This window comes from Staurois parvus, unplaced genomic scaffold (assembly GCF_062004578.1).
Source record: "Staurois parvus isolate SC_StPar_1 unplaced genomic scaffold, SC_StPar_1.0 ptg000597l, whole genome shotgun sequence".
Classification (NCBI taxonomy): Eukaryota; Metazoa; Chordata; class Amphibia; order Anura; family Ranidae; genus Staurois; species Staurois parvus.
In genome coordinates this window covers 3,175,006-3,192,770 of record NW_028318393.1, presented here as the reverse complement: position 1 = coordinate 3,192,770, position 17,765 = coordinate 3,175,006, and the positions used below count along the sequence as shown (strand labels likewise).

General features: G+C 42.7%; 1 protein-coding gene across 1 annotated transcript in view; it reads left to right on the top strand.

The window, feature by feature from the left end:
* Window positions 1-894: 894 nt before the first annotated feature.
* The window catches only part of PLA2G4A (phospholipase A2 group IVA), a 237,517-nt gene continuing 220,646 nt past the window's right edge, over window positions 895-17,765 (top strand). Inside the window, exon 1 of the mRNA XM_089692650.1 lies at window positions 895-1,013. The gene's annotated coding sequence lies outside the window, so the exon portion shown is untranslated. The remainder of the gene's footprint in view (window positions 1,014-17,765) is intronic.

Here is a 17,765-nt window from a genome sequence, read left to right as displayed (position 1 = left end):
AGAAAATTATAAAATTTTAGTTTGGGTACAATGTTGTATGACCGCGCAATTGTCATTCAAAGTGTGAGAGCGCTGAAACGTGAAAAATGGCCTGGGCAGGAAGGTGTAAAATTGCACGGTATTGAAATGGTTAAAGGGATGAGGTGCCAACCTTAAGTTTAGGCCGGTCATACATCGGTCGATTTCCAAATGATTTTTCATTTGAAAATTGGACATAAGAATAATCGGCCAATTTTCGCTCTGTTAGTGGGGCAATGGCACCGGCCGATTTTCGTAGTTCCTCCCCATTTTGTTTATCAGGCATGCGTGAAAAAGACCGATTTTCGAAATCATTAGTGGCACCATCGGATTACAGAACAAACAATGTTTTGAATCAAAAAATCGTTTGGAATTCGACCCATGTATGGCCTGCTTTAGTGTGTGGACAGCTGTCAGTTTTGGTTGCAGTAAGCCACAATGAGGGGCTGGTGTGATGTGTATTTCAGAGCAGAACAGTTTCCTTTTTTCTTTTCTCAATTCTGAAGTGAACACAGTAACACTTCATTCATGCCACCACGTAGCAGTGCAATGACATCTGGTAACATCCTCTGCACTGCGATGCATGTCGGTGTTTTATCGTATCACATTGCACTGCACCTAGGGCTGCGTTGGGGAAAACCGCCAGTCAATGCGCTACGTGTGAATGGCTCCTTAGGCGATTTCACATACTGATGTCAAATTTAGAAAAGGGGGGGGGAGATCTGCTTTAAATATTAACAAAGCTATTGCTGAATAAAAAGGCCCTTTGCAGAAAAGTGAAACTGGCCCTGGAATGCAACCGGTTAATGGATGAGGAGAAGCTGTTTCTGGGCTATGTACTTTAGTAAAGCTGAGCCTACTACTGGTGAGGAGAGGTCACGAGACTCCAGACGAGGAAGTGAATGACACAGTGCTGAGGAGACACTGGAGGGATGATCACAGCATAAGGACTCCATTGAAGAGGAAACTTTCTCAGGGGACACTGAGGAGAGAAGGTATGTTTATCTTCCACATAGAAGTTTATAAACACTGAAGTGTATAGAGAACTATGACTTGACTAGTGTGACCTTGCAGCCATCCAAAACTAAACTCCTTCCATTGTGTGGGAGTATCACTGTACTAAGACAGACTTCACACATGAAATGCTGTATAGGAAGAAGCTCGATCCCCAGGAAATGCATAGTTGTCTGTATACTGTATACCAACAAGGGAGCGATGGAGTAAACCGACACATTTGGGTTATTGGTCCTGTAGACCATGCCAGGTAATGTTTATGTTCCTGTCGTCTGTTCATGCAGAGCACAGTCACGTTACTTTGTCTGTGGAAAGACTTTGGATCAATTTGGACCGATTTCTTGTATTTTAGGATGAAGACGAGTGACTAAGTATAAAGCATTAGTCGAAAACTAGAATCCTGATTGTGAGGTGGAGTTGTTGGCGGGTACTGCTTAAAGTAGGCTGGGTACAGGTTGTAATGACCAGATATAAAACTGGATGAAGTGAGGTTAATGCTGTGTAACGTCTCTTCCTGGCACTAAATCGCTTATCTCTCCGCTTCTGCTTTTCCTGCTGCTTTTTATGTACCAGAGGTTTCTGGAGAGTAGAAGCCTTCCACTGCAAGCAGGCAACTCTTCTCATCTCCGCTGTTCCAGTATCTGAAGGAGACAAAACCCCAACTTCGTGGGCAGGGGCAGACTGACAACTCATGGGGCCCCAAGGCAATAGGGGATCATGGGGCCCCTGTGTCCTTGCCCAAACTCAAAAAGCCTATGAAAAAGGTACAGGGGGCATCTCATGGGGCCCCCTACTGACCCCGGGCCCTTGGGCAGTGCCCGAGTTTCCAAATGGTCAGTCCGCCCCTGTTCGTGGGTTACATGCTCTAGGGGTGCAGAGGTGTATTACTTACTTACTTCAATCTTGGTTCCAACAGGCTTCCTTAACCACTAGCCTACAGGGCACTTATATCCCCTTCCTGCACAGGCCAATTTCCAGCTTTCAGTGCTGTCACACTTTGAATGACAATTGCGCGGTCATGCAACACTGTCCCCATATGAAATTTTTATCTTTTTTTTGTGACAGAGCTTTATTTTGGTGGTATTTAATCACCTCTGGGTTTTTTATTTTTTCTTAAACAGACCAAAAGCCACTGAACATTTTGAAAAAAAAAGTTTTTTTCTTTAGTTTTTGTTATAAAATTTTGTAAATAAGTGATTTTTTTTTTCTCCTTCACTGATGTGCGCTAATGAGGCTGTAGTGATGGGCACTGATAGGCTACACTGATGAGGAGGCACTGATGGGCATTGACAGGCATCACTGACTGGCACTGATTGGCAGCACTGATAGGTGGCACTGACTGGCATTGATAGGTGGCACTGACGGGTGACACTGAAAGGCAGCTCAGATGGGCACTGATATGTGGCATTGATGTGCACTGGTAGGCACTGGCAGGTGGCATTGATGGGTACTGATGGGGTTACACAGATCATCAGGGCACACTGATCATCAGCGCTCTGATGATCTGTCTACATGTCCCCTCCGAGGAAGGCCGATTACCGGCTTTCCTCTCTTCACGAGCTGTCAGCGTGGCAGCTCGTGAGGAGAGAAATGCCAATAACTGGCATTTACATGTGATCAGCTGTGATTGGACACAGCTGATCACATGACCGAGCCGACATCTTCGGCTCTTTCCGTTGATCGGTGATCCACTGAGTCCGAGGGACACCGCACACCGCCGATCGCTGCGCGCTCCCGGAGCCGTGCATGCGCAGTTAGAATGGGAGGACGAGAGAACAGCCTACCGTCCGTCATTGTACTATATGGTGAGCGGGAGGCAGTTAAAGAAAAGCTCCAGTCAATGGTCAACAAATCTGTAGCTGCAGACTTTTAAAAAGCAGCCACTTGCCTGTCCTGGGATCCAGCAATGTCCTCACCACACACAGTTGGGTTCACCGGCTGTCCTGTGTCCCCAGCACCAGCATCTTAAGTGTGGCCATTCAGCTGTGACAGCTTCACAGCCAGGTGCCGAGTGGACATGCGCGAGCGGCGACGACGATGACGAATGGTCCCTAACTGGGATCGTGGGGACAAGGCCTTAAAGCAGAACTTCCACGTTTAGGTGGAGCTCCACTTTAATGCATGTGACTGGTCATCCACAGCTTTGGGCCACGGTCACATGCTGGCTTTCTCACATACAGTATAGGGCTAGGTTCACACCTATGCAGTTTACGTTTGATCTGTTTTTGCACTTTGCATTTTTGCACGTGTCTTTGATGTGTTTTTGCAACGTTTCCCTTTTTTTTTTTTTTTTTTTTTTTTTTATATTTCTTGTTACTAGGCAGATTTAAAATGAAAATGCATCAATAATGTAGCAAAAATGCGCTACATGCTTTTCTGCAGCATTTCCATTGAGGTCTATAGAACCAAAAACGCAACTTTTTGCGTTCAAAAAAGTCCCTGACCCTTTCCAAAAAACTCATCGGGTGAAAATGCGAAGATGGGATGTTGTCCCATAGGAAACCATGTTAAATGGACTGTAGTGCATTTTTCTGCAAAACAATGTGGAAAATGTTTAGGTGTGAACCTAGTGTAATGCAGGGTTAATAGCCCTGCATGGTGCTTGATGACGCTCAGGGACCATCCATAGCCCAGGTCTCTCCCCTGTCAGCTTTGCCCGATGATCGGCGGCTGTCGGCGGGGAATCTCCGGCCGGGATCCAGTGATTGACATCCCTATGGTAACACGGGTAGGGTGACACGCCCTACCCGGAAATGCAAATTGTGTGTGTGTGTGTGTATATATATATATATATATATATATATATATATATATATATATATATATATATATATATATATATATATATATACATACATACATGATTTTGTGCAGCCCTGCCGCTCTGTAGCAGTCCTTCTAATATAGGGAGGCGGGCAAGCAGGTTAAAGTGTTACTAAACCCACAACAATGAAATCAGTATGTATACTTTCCCTACTTTCTAGCTCTCTGATCTCCTCCTCCCACGCCCGACTGCAGGACTTCTCCAGGTTTTCCCCCATCCTCTGGAACTCACTACCCCAATCCATCAGACTGTCGCCTACCCTCCTCACCTTTAGGCGCACCCTGAAAACCCATCTCTTCAGGGAAGCCTACCCCATCCTCACCCCATCCTCACCTAACAGTCGATCTCCTCCACTCCTCCAGATTTTTTTCAAATCTCCTACCACTCCATCCCACACAGCCACTTCCTTCTGTACCACTATCCCCTCCCTCCTAAATTGTAAGCTCAAAAGAGCAGGGCCCTTGAACCCCTCGTATATTGTTTTGTTACTGTATTGTCTCATGTTCTGTCCCCCACTATATTGTACAGCGCTGAGCATACTTTTTGGCGCTCTATAAACACTGTATAATAATAATATGCAGTATAATAATAATATACTCGCTGTGGAACCTAATCCTCTGCATTGTGTAAAAATGCTTTTTGATCCTGTCTTCTATGATCCTCCCCTTCTTCCACAGTCCCTAATCCATCTGCTGATGGTACAGAGCCCTACAAGACACTCTGTACATGTTCAGTTAGGTGTGTATTGCTAGAGAATTTGTTTTTTTCTTGGGAGGGTGCATGTGATCGGCACAGGGCCAATCAGTGCTATCCAGACAGAGGGTCAGAGGTCATGCAGCCTCACAGGACAATCAGAGAATAAAAACTCCTACACACATTGAGTGCTCACCTGGACACTGATAGAAGTCACAAGACTGTTATATACTGCTGATGAGAAAAGGTGTTTAGCAGTTTATATTTACTAAAATAATTGCATTTCCATGTTCATTGTACTGTGGAAGACCGGATATAGTGAATGTAGGGTCCTGGGTTTAGTAACAGTTAAAGTATCGTGGAGTTTAGCTCTTCCTTAAGGCTAGGGTCACACCTATGCCTTTTTCAGTGCATTTGCATACTTGCTATAGGTCACATCTATGCAGTTTCTAACGGTGTGTTTTTTGGAAATGTGTATGGACTTCATTACAAGCAGCACAGTGCATTTTTGGCTCTATAGACTGCAATGAAATTGCATCAAAAAAGCATGAAAAAAACGCATGGACATGCATTTCTGGTGTGTTTTCTCCTCCATAACAGATGCCTCCCTCTAGCAACATTAACATCCTAAAAATACAAAACACATTAAAAACGTGTGTGAGATAATGCAAAATGTGCCACAAAACTCACTGAAAAAACGCATCAACCACAACCTGCATAGGTGGGAACCTAGCATTAGGCCTGGTTCACACCAATGCAGTTTGTGCTTTGTCTGTTTTGCAGTGCTTTTTTTCAGTGCATTTTGCGTATTGTCACATGCGGTTTGGATGTTTTTGACTTTTTTTTTTTTTTTTTTTTTCTTTTATGTGCTTTGCATTTTTGCGGCAACTTGCCGCTGGGCAGATTAAAAACAAAAGGCGTAAAAAGCGTGATACCTGCATTTTCTGCAGCATCTCTATTGAACCAAAACGCAATGTTAATACAAGCATGTAACAATGTAAGTGCCAGAGTGGCCAAGCATGTGGGAGGAATGGGAGTGAGACACATGCTACTTCATATCTGAAAGTACCAACAGAGATGTTAATCTGGGAAGAAAATATTAAAGGTGGGAAGAGAAACCATGAAGTGGTAATAGCCCTCCGTGTAAAAATATATACTTATTTGCATAGCTAGAGCAGGGACGGACTGACAACTCATGGGGCCCACGGGCAATAAGGGATCATGGGGCCACTGTATCCTCACCCACATTCAAACCACACCCAAAAAGGCCTATGAAAGGTGCCAGGGGCATCTCATAGGGCGCCCTACTGACCCCGGGCCCTCGGGCAGTGCCCGAGTTCCCAAATGGTCAGTCCGCCCCTGAGCTAGACTACTTGTATTACTACTGTTCCCCTTTTTCATTGTAGCACCTCCTGTGCAGAAAAATCTGTCATCACAAACTAAATCTAATTGTTTCCATCTAGAGGGTGGCTCCACTGTTTTGCAGGGACTCCCTGAAGTCACCCTCGCGTGCACGCTCCTGACTGGGACTGTGTGCTGACACGCACATGCACACAACCAGCAGAGCTAAATATTCAGGCATGGGTACAGGTAGGCAAACACAGAGGCCAGCAGTGCAGGGAATCATTGGATATGTGGTTCCAATGCAGTATATCACTTGACTGTTACATGATATGAGCGAAGCATTCTTCTGGCTGGGAGTTCAGGGTAGCGCTGTAAGGACACTGGGAGCTATAGGAATGAAAAAGTGAATCTTTGGGGCAAAATTAGGATAAAGGAACTGGCAATAATTCATAGAAATGTGCTGCTAAAGTGAACATTTTTTTTTCTATGACTAGGATGTAATCATTGCACAATGTGTTTCACAGAAAACGGCCATTTCATGAACACCTAGTAACAATGTTACTTCTGAAAGTTGTCATTAGCAGCTATTTTCTGAGTTATTGTGTTTATCTATTGAAATTCCAGTATATCTGAATAAGAACAGACTCCTATATAGGAAATACTTTAAAGTGGTTGCAAATGCTTATTCTATGCTTATTCTATGCATGAAGGTAAAAAACCTTCTGTGTGCAGCAGCCGCCCCCCAAAATACTCGCCTGAGCCCCATTGTAATTCAGTGATGTGCACGAGAGACTTGGCTTCCCCAGGTCGATCCCTCTCCTCATAGCCATTGGCTCCTGCTACTGTCAATCACAGCCGGTGAGCCAATGAGGAGAGAGCAGGGGAGGGGCCGAACCACGCTCTGTTTTTTTGAATGAACACAGAGCAGCGGCTCAGGAGTGAGCCTACGCGGGAGTACACTAGGTGGAAGGGAGGGACCATGAGTGCCGGTGGGGGACCTGAGAAGGAGGATCGGGGCTGCTCTGTGCAAAACCACTATATAAGTAAGTATAACCTTGTTGTTAAAAGGGAAAAAAAAAAAAAAAGCCTTTAACCACTTGTCCTCCAGAGGACTTACCCCCCTTCCTGACCAGGCCATTTTTTTGTGATATGGCGCTGCGTTGCTTTAACTGACAATTGCGCAGTCATGCAACACTGCACCCAAAAGAAATGTCAGGTTTTTTTCCCCACAAATACAGCTTTCACTGGTATTTGATCGCCTCCTGTGGGTTTTTTTTTTTTTTTTTTTTTTTGCACTATAAACAAAAAAACACTGACAATTTAAAAAAAAAAAAAATTCAATATTGATGACTTTTTGCTATAAAACATGTCCAGAAAAAAAATCTAATTTTGTCATAAATTTAGGGCAAAATGTATTCTGCTACATGACTTTGCTAAACAAAAATCCCAATATGTGTAAGTTAATTGGTTTACGTGAAAGTTAGTGTTTTACAAATGGCGGTATACTTGCGGTTTTTTTTTTTTGTGTTTTTTTTCACTAGTAATGGCGGTGATCAGCGACTTGTAGCGGGACTGTGGAAGGCATTCTGACACTGCATGGGATCTAACTGCCACTGACATCTCCAGTGACACCAATTCAGTGCTAATAAAAAGCACTGACACTATAATAATGACATTGGGCAGGAAGGGGTTAACTTTTGGGTGATCAAAGGGTTAGCTGTGTGTGTTTTACATGATGTGCTGTTTTACTATGGAGACATGCTGCTTTGTATTTCTCTGCTGTGCAGAGACATGCTGCTTTGTATTTCTCTGCTCTGTAGAGAAATACAAAGCAGCATGTACTTGCTGGAAGGACAGAGACCTGTATTTTTACAGGTCTTTTCCCCTGTCAGCTTTACATAGCAATCGCTGGGTGTTGGCCGGGAATCTCTGTCCGGGACCTGGTGATTGACATCCCTATCCAGCAATGGTGGTGTGGGTAGGGTGGCACGCGTGCGTGCCTGCCCTTTACTTGGAAATGCAATTCGTTTATGATTTTGTGCAGCCCTGCCGCCCTGTAGCAGTAGTTCTACTATAAAGCAGTGGACAAGTGGTTAATATCACTTTAAAATCATAAGGCACTTGAAAGACAATGTCACAATGTTCATGCACAGTATGGTGACAGTGTCTTTGTAAACGGCATTCCCCGACCACCTTATACTTGCCTTTTTATCTTCGTTGCTTTGCAGATTCTTCTTCATTCTCAGCGGACACTGAAACCATCATAGGGAGATAGGTCACTTGCTGCTCCATACCTAGAAGTGCTCAGTATTCTCAATGGCTGGGAAGCGGCAAGGAGATGTAAAGGGGAAGGAATCTAAAGACACTGGGGGTAGATTTACTAAAACTGGAACACTCAGAATCTGGTGTAGCTGTGCATGGTAGCCAATAAGCTTCTCACTTCAATGTGTTGAATTGAGCTTTGATGATAAAACCTGGAAGTTGATTGGTTTCTATGCAGAGATACAGCAGATTTTTGCACTCCAGTTTTGGTAAATCCCCTCACTGTTGCCTTGCCACGCATGAGCCAGATGACCGTGTCTATTTAAGTTGGAATGTATGGTAAAATCATTTGTAAAGCAATTATATATATTTTTTTTGCCATTTAATTTGATTATTTTAATAATAGCCTTCAACATCTAAATTGCCCTAAAACATAATTGATATGCATTTAAATATGTAATAAGTCAGATCAGATTTTGTAAGCTGGAAGTTTCCCAAAATAATCATGTAACATATGAAGAACACATACTGCCTGTCCTTTTCAAAAGCCCCTCCCCATGTTAACTAAATTACTTAAAAAAAAAAAAAAACCCACAAACTTTAACAATTCTCCTATTGGAGAGATTTGCCTTTACTTCCTGTCATGGAGTTGAAAGAAGACGTGAAAGCAAATTGGCACAAAGTGAACAGAATGTCCCTTTCAGACCGCTGTCCCCAGAGTAGGTGTTCCCAATGGAAGGCCATTGATTTTTGAATTTGATTTTTTTTTTTTTTTTTTCTTTTCATTTTTCCAAAAACTTGTGGTAGTAAAGTAAATTCTTCTATTGACTCAACATGCCTCTCAGCAAATAATTTGGGGTGTATGCTTTCAAAAAAGGGGTCTTTTGGGGGGGGGGGGGCAGCATTAGAAGCTTATGCCACACACCACTCACTCTTCTAATCGCCTAAAGACCAAGCATTTTCTGACACTTTTTGTTCACATGAGAACAAAATCTGTATTTTTTTTTTCTGACATGTTTTGCTTACTTAAACTTTTTTTTGCTAGAAAATTACTTTGAACCCCCAAACATTATATATATTTTTTTAAAGCAGACACCCTAGTGGAAAAAAAGTTGGTGCTACAATTTTTGATGTTACATAGTACTCGCGCAGAGATTTTTTTTTTTTTTTTTTCAAATGCAAGTTTAAAAGTTTTACTTTTAATGCACAAAAACACAATATATTGTCCAATTATTTGGTAAAATATAAAAGATGATGGTATGCCGAGTAAAAAGATACCAAACATGCCATGCTTTAAACTGCGCACACCCCATGCAATGGCGACAAACTGCATACATTTTTAATATCCATAGGCAGCGCTTTAAAAGCCTTTACAGGCTACCATTTTAAATTTACACAAGAGGTCTAGTGCTACAATTACTGCCCTCAATCTGACGTTCATGGTGATATCTCACGTGTATGGTGCAACTGCTGTTTACATACCGGTGCGGCACAGGGTCAATGCTTGCACGCACACAGGTTCACGCGGGGGGAAAGGTGTGTTTTTGTTTTTTGCTATCACAGGGAATGTAAATATTCCCTATGACTGCAATAGACATTGACAGGTCTTTTTTTTTTTTTAGAAATATGGGTCTATTAGTCTCTAGATATCTCCTCTGCCCTTCCATCATCTGATCTCACCAACATCGGTGTGATCAGATGCTTTCCCAATTTACAAATGGCGTTGTTTATATTCTGTAAAACTGAAGTGATGAAATGCGATTTCTTCGACTATAGAGATGATTGGCGCTATTCCAGTCTCCAATCAGCTATATGGTCAGCTGGCAGAATCGCCAGCTGCATTCTCAGGTTCCCCCGATGGCATGGGACTGCCCGAGAAGGGCATGGAAAGCAAAGGGGCGGCATATTCTACCGCTGCTTGTAAAAGCAGTCGTGCAGCTAATTAGCCACCACTATCATTGCTTTTTACATGAAAGCTGGCTGAAAAAAAACTATACCAGGATGATGCCTGCAGCTGCAGGCATTATCCTGGTGTAACCTTTCCTGGTATAACCACTCAAAGTCCAGTGATGTACCAGTATATATTTTTTTTTTTTGTTTTTTTTTATGCAGCCTGTGGGCTGAATGGGGGAAAAAAGAAATCTCTGCTAGAAAAAGTGTGTGGTATGCCCACCATTAGAAATACTGCCCTGCATCCAGCCACTTTTAATGGTGGGCACACATGAAACGTCAGAATAAACCAGTGCTGCAACTGAATGGCATTCCTGCAAAGAAAACAGCAATGGTTAACAATAAAACCGCAACAGTAAAACCATAATGGTATAACCAAAACTCACCAACAAAATAAAATACAACTATTTTTGGTTTTTAAAATTTTTTTCTTTAACCAGATTGTAGGGTCTCTCAAAATGCGATTAGCCAGTTTCCTGACTACCTAACATCTTTCAAGACCCTGTGTAAATATGTGCCCTGAACTGTGCCCTATACTAATAGTCCAGTAGTGTATGGTAGCGACAGAAGCAGTTTTGAGGCAGAGTTAGTCAGGACAGAAGGGACAAAAAAATAGCGGGTGTCACGCCTAATTCCGTGTCTTTTACAGACACATCTTTTTCAGGGTGGCCTTTGGGTTGGGGTACCAGGAATGGCATCGGAAAAATGGCTCTCATGCAGCCGGGGGGTTTGGGCCATATCACTTTCTGGATTCAAATGGGTTGTGATGATCTCTTCCTGGAATTTTAGGAAGGATCCACTACGTCCAGTTGATTTTGTAAAGCACAAAAGTGATATATAGAGCCAGTTGAAATAAACAGACACTTTAAACAGCACTACGGGTGCTGCAGAATTCGTGGGCTGCCAATCAGGTTTTGCAAGGACCTCTAGAAGGACACTAGGGGCTCTACGGGCCTGTGTGCGAATTCTTGGTGGCTGCAGGACACTACTTGTGCTAGCCACCACACCAGGTTGTACTGCACTTATGGGACTTGCCACGTCACCAAATGATACTGCAGTGCTGGTATGTATAAGACCAGGATGTACTAGGCCGCTGGCGCCTGCCAGTTTACCAAAAGTTTGAGCGGATCTAGTACTGGCACTCTGCTGCTTATGAGAACCATCATGCGATTGTAACCTCTCGGCAACCAGGGAACGGGGTCGGGTACGCCTGAGCTTAGCAGAGACCTCTTCTCCATCGTCTGAGCTATTTGTCAGGGTGCCGCTGCTGTCTACAGGTTCATATGCTGATGCAGATTCTGTCGGTGAAGCTTCCCCTTCCCCTTCGCTCTCATCTGACATGCTCCGAATGCTGTAGGCCTCTTCACTAGAGTACCTTTCGTTGGCCATTTTGGCAACTAAATTTATAGGTACCTAGTGCGACTCACAGTAAAAAGAGCACCTGGCTGTCAGGGACTGCTTGAACCGCTGCAAAAAAATTTACCTGCAAGTGCTAGCAGAGATCAGGCCTGATTCTGCGAACACTATGGGTGTTTTTTTTTTGTGTGCAATGTATCAAGTGACCGTTACTTACTGACACTGCATTTGCTGGGGGGGGGGGGGGGGTTAAATGTAGGGGCTAAACGCAGGCACCGGGGCTGATCCTGCTAATGCTGCGTTTTTGGGGACACTATATGTGAACACTGGTATAGTGCTGATCTGATTAAAGATATTGATCTGTTAAGACACTATACTAGCAATAGAGGTTTATTGTGTATGTGAGCGTGTTTCTGGCAATCAAGGGGTTAAATGTGATGACTGATGTAGTGACGAGCAATCGAACACTATCTGGGAGGGATGCTAACTGATGCTATCTGAAGTTGTCAGTGACACTAATACAGTGATCAGTAAAAAAAAAAATATATATATACACTATACTAATGACACTAGTGACAGGGCCGTGAAGGAGTTAACTTGTGTGTGTTGCTTTTCTTCACAGGGATCTACTTTCTTCTCTCTCTCGAACAGAATGTGCCCAGAGATACCCAGGAATGTACCTGTATAAATGTAAACACAGGTACATGAAAATCTCTGATAGGGCAGGGATCAATCATCAGATCCAGGCTGAACATTACTGGCCTGAATCTGGCCACTCAGGCACTGAATCATGGCACTGGTGGGTCGGCATGTGCGCCCGCAGTCATCGTGGGAGCATGAACCGTGTGTGTGTATATATGGTATATATGTGATTTTTGCACAGGGATCTGTCCCTGTAGCAGTATTTCTGCTATAGGGTGGGCTTAAAGCCATTAAAACAAAGTTAGGCCTCGTTCACACTTGACTGTTTTTTCCAACTCTTGCCAAACGCCCCTGTAGCGTTTGACAAGCATTGGTCCGGTGTTTGCAACTCTCCGCAAACGCCGCATGCACGGTTTAGCAGCGGTTGCTAGGCGTTGCCAAGCGTTAAAAACGCCCCACAAACACCTATAATGAAGTTTGAATGGTGTTAATGCCTCGCAACCGCACCACAAATGCTGGGCGTTTGCGGAGCGGCACCATAGACTTGAATAGGAGGCTTCAACTCCTCCTGACTCGACCAGAGGCGTCGGTTTTGCCGTGACGCTAACGCTCCCGTTTGAACTGCACCATGTGCTGCAATGTGCAGAATTTTCCCAGGCGTTTGGGAAACAGTAAAAACGCTTCCCAAACGCCTGTCTGCCGCTTGCTAACAAGGCTAGTGTGAATGTAGCCTAACATAGAAAAAAACAAACAGAAGAAAAATGTTACTAAACAGAGATGTGCACAATAGAAACATTTTTTGGTTTCAGATGCATTTGTAAACTAAACCATTTTGTTTCATCATTATGTTAGGATTATTCATTTTCTTCATTTGTTTTGTATGTTCGGATTAATTTTGTATATTCGTTGTTCCAAATCATATTCATATTTTCAGAAGTTATTTAGAAAGATTGGCTTTATTTGTTTTAACAACAGGTTAATCCATTTTTTCGGACGATTACCTATGCGCTCTGGGTCATCCGTGCTAGCCCAACCCATAAAGCGAAATGGAATGAGCTGACGGAACGATATTGACTGACGTCACATGCATCCGAAAGAACGAATAGAATTAAATAATTTCAGATTCATTTATTTTGTTGATTCAGAGATTTTGATGGATCCTCCCTCCATCCAACTCCTACACAATAAGTAGGAATGATCTTATTTCACTTTTATACCTTACTGTAGTTATTACAATATTTCCACTTCATACTGTATGTAGTGCATTTTTTATAATGAAAAATGTCAATTCAAAATAAAAATTAATGGATTTGAATTAATTCCTGATCATTTGGTATGTCGTTACATTATTTTGGATACTTCAAACAATAACAAAAGGCCCAAACTATTGCATCATGTCATCCAAATGAAATTAATTAGTTTTGTTGTTTTTGTTTATTTTGTCTATTACTAAACTACACTCCACTTTCCAACTGCATGGCCTAGGTGAGGTTGAAATCACTCAGCCGTCTTGCAATGTATCATATATAACAGATATTATGTTTTGTCCTTTTTGAAAAATTCAACACTTGTGATATTCATCATATGAGGGTGTGTCTATCCAGGTCGGAACTAATAGAGCAACATTTCATTGTACTGTTGAGCACTTGGTCCATGTGAGTGTGGGTGTTATTTTTTTTTTTCCTTGCATGTTATGCTTTTAAAAAAATACATTACGCTATTAGTCTTTTTTATGCATCTTTTCATCAGTTATAAAGCTTAAAAAGAAAAATATCTGATTTCTGTGTGAACAGGTGATGAAAAGAACATGTTAAAACTTTCTATTGTAGCACTTTTTGTATACGGAGGGCAGGCGGAGCCTTGTAGTTCTATGGATTCAAGAACTTTTGATACTGTTACTATGACTGAGCACAATAGCACGTTATTGTGGATTGTTAAGTTCAGTGGTGGTCAACTTTCTTCATAGTGGTCTTGAAGTGCGGCCCTTGACATTACTGAAGGGCTGCAGATACATATCAGTGCATATTCTATTTCAGAAACAACAGACACAAAACAAGATATAAGAAAAGACTATAGGCATAAGAGATGGTCAGAGACTACATACAAAATACAGGAGGTGGTTAAATACAGCGGGACTGGAACAGGATATGTTCAGAAACTGCAGACCTGATACAAGGGATGGTCCAGGACTGCAGACATGACAAAGCCACACAAATTGCCAAGTGCCACAGGTTGGCCACCAGCAGTTTAGGTTACGTTGCTAAGTTTTGTAAACCCCTGGAAGATTTCTGTTTTTAATATTTTCTGGTTTTTGTTTTTTTTTTTGTTTGTTATTATTTATATAGGTGGGGTTTCATAGGACAAGTAGACCATTTTATATGTAGGTACTGTAGTAGAACTATAGGCAAAACCTTTTTTTTGATGGAGTAAGGGAGGGTTAGAACCCCTTTTCAGATGTTTCTTTTTTGGCCATACATTTCCCATTAGGGAGATTTACCTTCACTTATTGTCCCATAGTCAAAACAGGAAGTGACGAAATCCTGCAAACTAAGGGAATCCTTTGGGACCCCCCGTTCACTATAACTAGGGTCCCCATTGAAAGATTTCCTCATTAAAAGATTTCCTCTTACTTTTCTAGGAAGAAATTTGGATTTTCTTTTACTTTCAATGATAGTGGTAAACAGGACAATTGGAGAGGGTGAATTTCTTGATGGGGACACAGACACCAATAAAAAAACTGGCAAGTGTTCTAATTCATCTGCACTCTGTCGAAATCTAAAAACAAAAAAATAGAAAGTTTCGCCTTTTATTTATATTGCACAAGTGATTTATTAACCGCAGCTAGGTGTATCTATAATTTATTATAGTGCTTCAGATATTACAACTGTACATACCTATACTCACTTGCTGTTTGCTTTCTTGCCACTCTCCTCACCCAACACCGCTAAAAGCAATACCTGAACTTTCTGAGTAAGGATGGGCATGCGACTGTTTTCCCTTCTGTTCATGATACATGCCATCACTTGTGGGTGGGGAGAGTCCTTATCTCTATGTAAGCATTGATCAGATTTATACATTGCTTTTTCTCCTTTCTCCTTTCTGTGGCAGGGAAAAGAAGTGAGTGAAACGAACAAGCTGTGTGTGGAAGGGGGAAAATTAACCATGTGCCCTCCTGAGGATTTACCCCCCTTCCTGATAATGTAATTTTTTGCGTTAAGGCACTGCATTACTTTAAGAGATAATTGCGCGGTCATGTAGCGCTGCACCTAAATTAAATTTACATCTATTTTCTCGCCATAAGTTAAACTTTCTTTCGGTGGTATTAGATCACCTGTGCGATTTTTTTTTTTTTTTTCCCTCCCCCCCCCCCACATGAAAGTTATAGTGTTTACAAATGGCGGACTATACACTGAATTATTTTTTTTTTTTTACTAGTAATGGTGGCGATCAACGGCTTATAGCAGGACTGCGGCGGGCATTCTGACACTGGGGTGAACTGACTTGGTGTCACTGACATCCCCAGTGACACAAATACAGTGATCAGTGCTACAAAAAAAAAAAAAAAAGCACCGCACTGTACTAATGGCACTGGGCAGGAAGGGGTTAACATGAGGGGTGACTAACTATGTGCTGTTTTACTATGTGCTGTATGTTGGTGCTTCACTGTAATCACACTGCTTTGGATGGCTGTGCTATGCACATAAAGCAGTGTGCAGGAGCTGACAGGAAGGAGAACTGTATTGTTTACATACAGTGGAGGGTGAGTAATCACTGGCCAGGACCCAGTGATTGACAGCCAAGGCCACGGATGCCTCGTGTGCCCCCCTACCTGGAAATGCAAATTCACGTATGTGTGTGTGTATGTATGTATATGTGTATATGTGTATATATGTGTGTGTGTATGTATGTATGTATGTATATATATATATATATATATATATATATATATATATATATATACATACACACACGTATGTACCGTATTTTTCGCTCCATAAGACGCACCTAGGTTTTAGAGGGGAAAAACAAAAAAAAAATTATTCTGAACCAATGGACTGCAGACACCGTACAGGGGATGACCAAAGACTGCGGACACAGTGCAGGAGATGACCAGAGACTGCGGACACAGTGCAGGAGATGACCAGAGACTGCGGACACAGTGCAGGAGATGACCAGAGACTGCGGACACAGTGCAGGAGATGACCAGAGACTGCGGACACAGTGCAGGGGATGACCAGAGACTGCAGACACAGTGCAGGGGATGACCAGAGACTGCTGACCTTTGGGGAGGGAGGGGGAGCGGGTACCTGAATTTGACAGGTACCCGCTCCCACTTCCGCGGAGTTGTCCTTCCTTCCTTCTTCCCGGGCCAGCTTCTGTGACAGTCGGGTGCCCACTGCGCATGCGCGAGAAGCGCTGCGCTTTGTGAATGGCCCGACGCATTCTGGGACCTGTCATGTCACAGAAGCCAGCGCGGGAAGACTGTGCAGCGCTGGAGCGAGGAACAGGTAAGGCCCTGCAGGAGAGAACAGCTGAGCGGCCGGCCCGGTATTCTGACATGGTGGCGGCAGAAATACCGGACCGGCCGCTTTATATTCGCTCCATAAGACGCACTGACATTTTCCCCCCTTTTTTTGGGGGAAAAAAGTGCGTCTTATAGAGCGAAAAATACGGTATGTGATTTTGTGCACTCGTGCCGCCCTGTAGCAGTATATCTGCTATAGGGCGGTCGAGAAGCGGTTAGTGCATCTAAACCTAAAAACACATTGCAGCATACCTGTACTTGGATATCCGTTTCATCATGAAAACTGGTATAAAACACATGAGCACGGAATAATTTTACATCCATCTTCAATTTAGTTCAGGACAGTTTTCATCAGTATATATCCAATTTTCACATCTTGTTTTTTGTTTGTTTTTTTTTTCTTCTTTGAGGTTCAGTCTGGTTCCATCTGAAAAACTGACAAATGGATCCAGACTGAGCCTTGGTTCACACTGTGCAGGCTTGTTGTGGGTACAGCAATTTGAGACGCATAGGGCTGCTATTCATTCTGATTGGCACTCCTACGCATCTCCTCTCTCCACAGAGCATTTCCTGCTGTGGGAACTGCAGGGAAATTGCATGGTCGGAAAAAAAAAACGTGATTTCCCTGTGGCCGCATTTTCTAAAAGGGTGCATGCACTTTTTCTGAAAAAAAAAATGCAGGCACCGCAACCCATTCACATGGGCCTTCACAAATGTGATCCAGGGCTGAATGTTGGTGTGTGAGGTCCATTCGTTTCCCTTTTTTATTTTATTTATTTATTTATTTATTTTTTTCATCTGATTTTTCTGCCAAAAAATCACTTCCTGTCCTAAAGTGACTGACTTTCCTCATCTAGAGCTCCTACGGAGGAACAGTGCTATTACCCTAGGCTGCTTGCCTGATTTGGACTACAACACCTCATTCTATAGCCTAGAAAAAAAAAAAAAACAAATGCAGCTACCACATCAAAGGACTGGTAAGCAGCAATATAATTTTTTGTTTTAGGGTGTAATTATTTGAGTGAACCTTTTGCTTGTCTCTGCTTGTGCAAAGTTTATTTCAGTTTTCAGTTTTTTTGGCAGTTTCAAGGAAAACCTTTTGTAGTGATGTGATAATTTTTTTGCCCTTTTTCAATA